Below are 7,953 nucleotides of genomic sequence, written 5' to 3'. Positions count from 1 at the left end.
TTCTAGGAAATTGTCCATTTCTTCTAAGTTATCTAATTTATTGGCATATATTTTTCATAATATTCTCTAATAATTCTTTGTATTTCTGCAGTATCCACTGTGATTATTCCTTCTTTGTTTCTGATTCTGTTTATGTGTGTACGCTCTATTTTTTTTTCTTGATAAGTCTGCCTAGGGGTTTATCTATTCTGTTTATTTCCTTAAAGAACCAGCTCCTGGTTTCATTGATTTTTTTCTATTGTTTTATTCTTCTGTATTTTATTTATTTCTGCTCTGATCTTTATTACATCCCTCCTTCTACTGACTTTGGGTTTCATTTGTTCTTCTTTTTCTAGTTTCTTTAATTTTGTGATTTTAGACAGTGTATTTGGGATTGTTCTTGTTTCTTGAGGTAGCCTGTATTGCTACGTACTTTCCTCTTATAACTGCCTTTGCCGTGTCCTGCAGATTTTGGGCTGTTGTTTTTTTGTTTTCATTTGTCTCATATTGCCTGATTTCTGTTTTAATTTGTTCATTGGGCCGTTGATTATTTAAAAGCATGTTGTTTAGCCTCCATGTGTTTATAAGTCTCTTTGTTTTCTTTGTCTAATTTATTTCTAGTTTCATGCCATTGTGGTCTGAGAAGCTGCTTGATACAATTACAACCTTTTTGAATTTATTGAGGCTCTTCTTGTGGCCTAGTATGTGATCTATTCTGGAGAATGTTCCATGTATGTGAGAAAAATATGTATCCTGAATCTTTTGGATGGAGTGTTCTTAGCTATCTGTTAAGTCCATTTGGTCTAAAGTATTGTTCAGTGCCTCTTTTTCTTTATTTATTTTCTATCTGGTCGATCTGTCTATTGATGTGAGTAGTGTGTTCAAATCTAACATGAATATGTTATAATCTGTTTCCTCCTTTAATTCTACTAGTATTTGTTTTACATATTTAGGTGCTTCTATGTTGGGTGCATGGATATTTATAAAGGTTATATCCTCTTGTTGGACTGACCCTTTTATCACTATGTAATGTGTTTGTCTCTTGTTACTCTCTGTTTTGGGATGAAATCAGTTTTGTCTGATATAAGTACTGCTACTCCTGCTTTTTTCTATTAGTTGCATGGACTATCTTTTTCTATCCCTTCACTTTTAGTCTGTGTACTTCTTTGGGTCTTAAATGAGTCTCCTGTAGACAGCATTTCAATGGGTCTTGTTTCCTTATCCATTCTGCCACTCGGTATCTTTTGATTGGTGCATTCAGTCCATTTACATTTAAGGTGATTGATAGATGGGTAGTTATTGCCATTTTATTAACTGTTCTTGGCTGTCTTTTATATATCTTCTCTGTTCCTTTCTTCCTTTCTTACATTCTTCTCTTGATGGTTTTCATTAGTGTTGTAATTGGATTCCTCTCACTTTTTAAAACTTATTTATTTATGTGTGTTTGTATTTATTGTAGGCTTTAGTTTTGTGGTTACCGAAGGTTCAAGGCCAGCTTTTTTACTGTATAATAGTCTATCTTGAATTGCTGATTATTTCAAACACAATCTAAAGGTACTGTTTTTCTCCTTCTTCTTCCTCCTCCACTCTAATAACTCTTCTCTGGAGTTTTACTTTAGGATGTTCTTTTCTACAACAGAAAGTCACCTCTGTCCCTAAACGGAGCCACCCGGGCTGTTTTTGTCCTGTTTTGTCCGCTGCGGCGCTCCGTGCTCCGCGGACATCCGGGAACCACCACAGCAAGGGTCCAGGAGCTACAGACCCAGCCCAGCTGGGGATTCTGGGAAGATGGCGAAGTGGGGTCCTTGTGCACCGAGGACTTCCTCCCCTTGCGGTCCCAGGCGGGAACTACCTGGAATACCAGTCGTTCTGAAGAGGACCACAGCCAAGGACGCCGAGAGGGCCTCCTGGAGAGGGTAATGGGGCAGAGCTGCGGGCAGTAGGCGCCCCAGCGCGTGGATGGGAGAGGGGAAAAGCCCAGCGCCCGGCCCTGGGGGACTGCCCCGTAAACCAGCCCCCGTAACGCTGGCTGGGACATCAGCGGGGCGGGAGGCCGAGTCCCGGCCGTGGGAGCGCCCGGGCGTGCTGTGCCCGGGCCGGGAGACCGCGCAGAAGCAGCAGCTTGAAAAGCGCCTGAGACTCGCAGGAAGGAGATTGATTGATAACTTTGGGTTGTGTGCCGGAGGGACGCGGGGGCTGGGTCCGCAGGAGCTGGGGCGCAGGGGGATGGGGAGCCGTTTTCCTTCCTTCCCTCGGCCCAGCTGGCTTTCACGCTCCAGCTACCGCGCCTGCGCCCCTGCGCCCAGTGGTCCCCTGCCCGTAGCCCCGCAGGGACTCCTTCAGAGCGAGTCCGGCCGCCACACCCGGCGACCAGCCCCAGCCAGGACCGGCAGTCCGCCAGAGCGACCCCTGGCTTTGGGGGAGCGAGCTCCGCATCCAGGCCGCTGCAGTAGACAGAGCCCGGCCCGCACGCAGCCCTCAGCCGCCCCCACCCTGCCTGCGCCCCCGCAACAAGCCGGCGCGGCCGCACTAGGAGCCCACACGGGGGCCCCTGGGAGTCCTGGCTCTGGGGTGCCGCAGTACTGAGCACCACTACCTGACGCCTACTGCATAATTAGGTCACTGGCGAGGTAGCTCAGGTACCTAATACATAGAAACAAACACAGAGTCACACAAAATGGGACAGAGGAATGTGCTCAGGGCGACAAGCCAAAAAGAGAACTAAACAAAACAAAGATAAGCAGTCTAACCAATACAGAGTTCAAAGTAATAGTCATGAAGTTACTCATCAGCTTGAAGAGAGAAGAGGATAAACTTGATGAGGACGTCAGAAAAGGAATAGAAATTATAAAAATGAACCAGTTAGAGGTGCAGAATATACTGAAATGAAAAATACACAAGAGCAAGTGAACAGACCCAGACACTGAGTTTTAGACCTGGGGAACAGCCAGGGGATACTTGGTCCCACCCCTTCTTTATCCTACAGTGTGTAGCACAGAGTCACTAACTCAATTATAATATCTCACATTATTTGAAAACTTCATTTGTAATAAAGCTCATTTCATTTAACCTCACGGTGATCCTATAAATCATTTTTGTCCCCAGAGAAAGGAAGTGGCTTGATAAGTTCCGACGGCCAGTAAGAGGCAGCTTCTAGGGTTCCGGAACTCGCTGCTGCCTACCACACAAGCACTCACCATTCCTTCCTGGGTTACTGAGTTACATCGGGGACACCCCAACCCGCACTCTGACCCCGTTTGAGGCCATGGCTGGGTGGGCTGAAAGCAACAGTCCCCTTCTAGTTCCCTCCTGCACAGGAGCTATCGGGGCTGAGGCCAGGGTGGCCCTATCCAGAGCTCATGGCCCTTGGTGACCCGGCCTCCCTTCTGATGGTTGGGACAGCAGTGATTGTCCCCGGGTGGGCCCGAGTCCCAAGGACTGAAGTGTGAGTCATTTCTAACAGGCAAAGCTCTCTTGAGTTCTTGCCCGCTGCGGCCTAGCTCTGAGTCTTTGCCATCTGCTCCAGAGCATGATAGGAGGGGCGGCTCCAGTCCCTGCCCAGCCAAGTGTTACTAGGACATGAACTAAATAGATGCCCTGCCAGCTGTCGTCAGCCTGACCCTCAGTCTCGCCGTGCTTCACAAACAGGTGGGCCCCCTTGCCCTTGGGAAGCACAGGCTTGTGGAGTCGGTCCTGTCAAGCACTGCCCACAATGTGAGGGTCACAAATGGACCTCAGGAGGGAGGCACAGAGGAGGTGGCCTGTGTCCTGCTTGCAGGTGAAGACCGCCACCAGACAGAGGGGAGGCAGTTCCCGCAGCAGCAGCAGCAGCACAGGCAAGAACATCCACAGAGTATGTGAGGAAGCGTTAGTGTGCTGGGGGTCCCCCAGATCACTCCCAAGGTCTGTGATTCACTAGGAAGACTTGGCCTGGCGTAGAGTTGTACTCATGGCTGTGCTTGTTATGGCAAAAGCTTACAGAGCACAGCCAGCAAAGGGGAGAGGCGCCCTGGGCGAAGTCTGGAGGAAACCGGGTGTGAGCTCCCAGGAAGCCCCTCCCGGGGAGGCACAGAGTGTGCTTAAAGTCTTCAGCAACAAGTTGTAACACCACGCTAGAGGTGTTGTCTACCAGGGATGCCGTTCTGAGACTCAGGGCCCAAGGTTTTTCCTGGGGCTGATCACCTAAGCACCCTCTGATTAGTGTGCACTGAAATCCGGACTCCCAGGAGGAAAGCAGGTGTTCAGCATAAACTGCATTGTCCAAACAACCAGTTCAGGCCCAGGGAGCCACTCTTACTAGGAAATGGTGGGAACCTTACCCAAATCAAAGTTTCCAACCAAGGTCCAACCTTGCAAGCAGGCCTTGTCTCATGCCTGCTATGTTCTTTTCTATAAGGGACATGTAAGGTAGGGAGGGGAGGCCATGAGGCAGGGGGTCAGGTAGAGGGCATGTCATGGGGGCACTTCTAGGGGTGATCACAGGAGTGACCATGGAGCCACACATAGGACGTGAGCTGGAGGCAGGTGACAATGTCCTGGAGAAGACTTTGTGCTTGACGAAGATTCTTTGGAAGTTCTGTGGAGGCTTGTAGGAAGAGGACAGGAGGGGGCAGCTAGGAAGCTGCAAAAATCCAGAATCTGGATCCAAAAATTCTGGAACTGGGCTCGTTGGGGGACAGCATGCGAGGCTTCAAGGGAGCAGAGGGACTGTGGCAGGGAGGAGGGTGTGGCACCGCACTGAGGGGTCCCAAGGGGAATTGTTTGTGTCTAGGGAGGGAGGGTGGGGGTGGGGGTGGGGTGGGTGCCCAGGGAGAGGCTGGAAAGAAGAAGACTGAGAATTGCCTGAATTACAAATAAGCACAGCCACCTCGGCCCCAAGGGCAAAGCTTACAGCAAGTACAGAGGGGGTGGAGGGACCGAAGACAAGTAGGGGGAGGATGGGAGGTGAGGGAGGAAACAGGAGCGTCCGGAGCATGGCAGACAAAAAGGAGAAAGAGATGATGACCTGCAAGACCCTCTGCCGGAGCAGCCAGCCTGGGGAAGGAAGGAGGGATGGTGAGAACAGACATCCATCAGCTCAGCCCACACACCCGACCGAGCTGCCCTGTGTGCCGGCACTGGACCGGGTGTGAGGTCAGGTGACCCTCCTGGCACATCTTGGGAGCTGGACAGGTTCTAGCCATTGCCAGAGGGCAGCGCTGAGGCGAGGCCCTGGAGGTGGCTCGTTCAACCCACGCTGTGGCAGATGAGCATGCTGAGGCTTGCCTGAGGTTGCGGCACTGCAAGCGGGAGCCCAAGTCCGCTGTCCGTCGTACACACATGCACGCACATGCCCCAGCTGCTTGAGGTGCGTCCTCTTGGACCAGTGTGGTGAAGCAGCAGCCCTAGGCCATTCCTCGATGGTCCTGCCTTCATGACAACTTCAGCATCCAGAAGTCAATGTTTTTGACCCCCCTGCTCCTGACCACCATGCCCTACAGCCCAAGCCATGGCACGTGGGTATCTGAGCACTGGAGACCCTGGGCTGGTGTCTGCAGGCCACACTGGATATGATGCCCAGATGCACGGACTGGGAGCCCTTCGAGGTGCCAGCTGGTGGGACGGAGCTGATAGGCTGTCCCCACCCAGTGTGCCTGGTAGTTCTGGCAATGTCCCGCCATCTGAGGGCGCCCTTACTCTCCTCTCTGCTCAGCACTTTCTTGTGCCCTTTGTCTCTTGGCTACTCTTCGTGCCCTTCAGGTCACTGTCTCCAGCAGCTTTCCTGACTCCCCGAATCTGAGTGAGGAGAGTCGCAGCCAGACCTGTACACTCACCAGGCACAGCCAGAGCCCATAACACTGTTAGGACCCACAGACGTTTTTAAATTATTTTTTCAATCAGAAGGCAAAAAAGTGGATATAATCCAGCCTGGATGATGTTTGTCTTCATAGTAACACAGTTGTAAAATTGAATTAATAATTTTATGGAGGGAAGAACCCACAAGAGTCATACTGAGGCCCTGGCCCTGGGGGACCCTGTGTCCCTCCTGGGACCCCACTGTGTGGTCATCTGCTCACTCAAAAGGCCTTTTCCAGCACGGCATGTCTTACTGTCAGAGCAGGCATGCAGTAGGTATTGGGAAAGAAAGAAATGCATGTAAATAAGTAGGTAACACTGAGCACTTAACCCTGTGCCAGGCACTGTGCTAAGCCCCTGGGAAGTAGACACACTAATAACTAACCCATTTTTTGTCATTTATTTTTAGGCAGGCTCCTCCTGACCCTGCCGGGCGTGCAGCTTTCCCAAGGATGCTGGCTCTACAGCGCCCCCTCAGGGGGCTCATTTCCATCTGTTGCTGGTTTACTCTAGGACTTCAAAGTGTGTCTGGGATTTTTTTTATTAAGGAAGAGTTTCTAGCTGCCCATGGGGAATGAAAGTGAATACTGAAGTAGGGTTTTACCCCCAAATATATATATATCTTACCCAAATTGTCCGCCGGGAGTGGCTGAGTCAGGCCTGCACTTCAGACCACTGGCCCAGCCATGTCCCCATGAGAGGGATGCAGCTGGTGGGTGTGTGAAGAGGCTGCATTTCCAGCAGGGACAACCTCCCATGCATATTGAGCAGGTCCCTCCCTGCCAGCCCATGAGTTCTGACGGAGTGGCCCCAGAGCCCCAGCACTGCCCCTGACCTTCCTGCTGACCAGACAGCCCAGGCAGGCCATTCCTCCATGCAGCCAGATGCTGCGCGAGCGGGACAGGGAAAAGCCCGTCTAATCCTCACGATAGCCCTGCATACTGTGGGTGACTGCTGCTTCTGTTCCGGAACACAGTGTGAGTAGTGCACAGACAGGCAGATGCACAGAGCATGGGGACATGGTGCGGGAGCCGTGGAAGCAAACCTTTGTGGGAGAAGTGATATTTGAGTCAATCCTTGAAAAATGAGTAGAATTTCATCAGGTGGAAAAACAGGGAAAAGACATTCCAGGCCAGGGCCCAGCCTGAGCAAAGGTGCAGGGGTGGAAGGGGCCCTGGGGTGAGGGTGAGGAGGGCTGAACTCTGGGCAGGGTAAGTGGGGCCCACAGGGCCTTTGGGGTGGCTGGCTTCTGAGGTCATGCTAGGGAGCAAGGTGTTTGAAGACTGGGAACCCCAGTCAGGCAGTTAGTTGATGTATATTTATTGAGCATTTATTAGGAGCCAGACACTGTAATAGGCATGAGGGGCAGAGATGACTAAGGCTTATAAGAGCCTGGCTGGGAATGTCCATCTCAGCCAGGGACCCATTTTCCCGCTGGCCTGTTTAGTAACCTGGATCTTAGCAGCCTTTCCCATCTTAGATTGGGGTTCCCCTTCCGTAAAACAGGCTTAACAGCGCTTGTCCCTGGTGATGGAGCTCTGAGCACTTGGGATAAAAGATCCTGTAAGTATGGAACTCTGCTGCCAGACTGGGTGGGGTGGAATAGGGAGCCACAGATCCACAAGGAGGCAAAGAAACAGCCCCTGGGGGGTGGGGAGACACAAAGATCCTCTGAGGTTACCACCCCTGAAAGCTGCCAAACGTGTTCCTGCAGCCAGGAAGCCCAACAGTAAAGTCATAGCTCCCCACCCACAACCTCCTGTGAGGGGTAAATGACTGACGCCAGACACCCTGGCTGCTGACCGATGCCTGCCTATGCTGACTGCAAAGAGGAGGAGGTGGAGGCTGCCTTGGCTGAAGGGAGGCAGCTGGAGGCTTTGCCCTCATTCATGCATTCGGCTGAGCACATACTGCAGAGCCGTCCCTGGCACGAGTGTCAGAGTCATGGGGGAGGCAGACGGGTATATAGCTCATTCCACCACCACGCAGGGTGTGATGGGGAAGCTTTGGTCTGGAAGCACAGAGAAGCTACCCGACTCGACTATTGAGTCTAGGATAGGCAAGCAGCCCAACCATCTCCCCTCTCCTCCCAAAGACCACAGGAGGCAGAAACCCTCAGTATTGGAGCAGTTCCTCTCC

At 51.5% G+C, this 7,953-nt stretch overlaps 1 long non-coding RNA gene across 1 annotated transcript; it reads left to right on the top strand.

The window, feature by feature from the left end:
• Positions 1-1,531: 1,531 nt before the first annotated feature.
• LOC140843647 (uncharacterized) lies at positions 1,532-3,048 on the top strand. The gene is made up of 2 exons (XR_012121606.1): positions 1,532-1,895; positions 2,241-3,048. It is a non-coding gene; the product is annotated as an uncharacterized lncRNA (long non-coding RNA).
• The last annotated feature ends 4,905 nt before the right edge of the window (positions 3,049-7,953 follow it).

Source organism: Manis javanica, chromosome 10 (assembly GCF_040802235.1).
Source record: "Manis javanica isolate MJ-LG chromosome 10, MJ_LKY, whole genome shotgun sequence".
NCBI lineage: Eukaryota > Metazoa > Chordata > Mammalia > Pholidota > Manidae > Manis > Manis javanica.
Note: the sequence above shows the minus strand (reverse complement) of the source record. Positions and strands in the feature narration are given on the sequence as shown.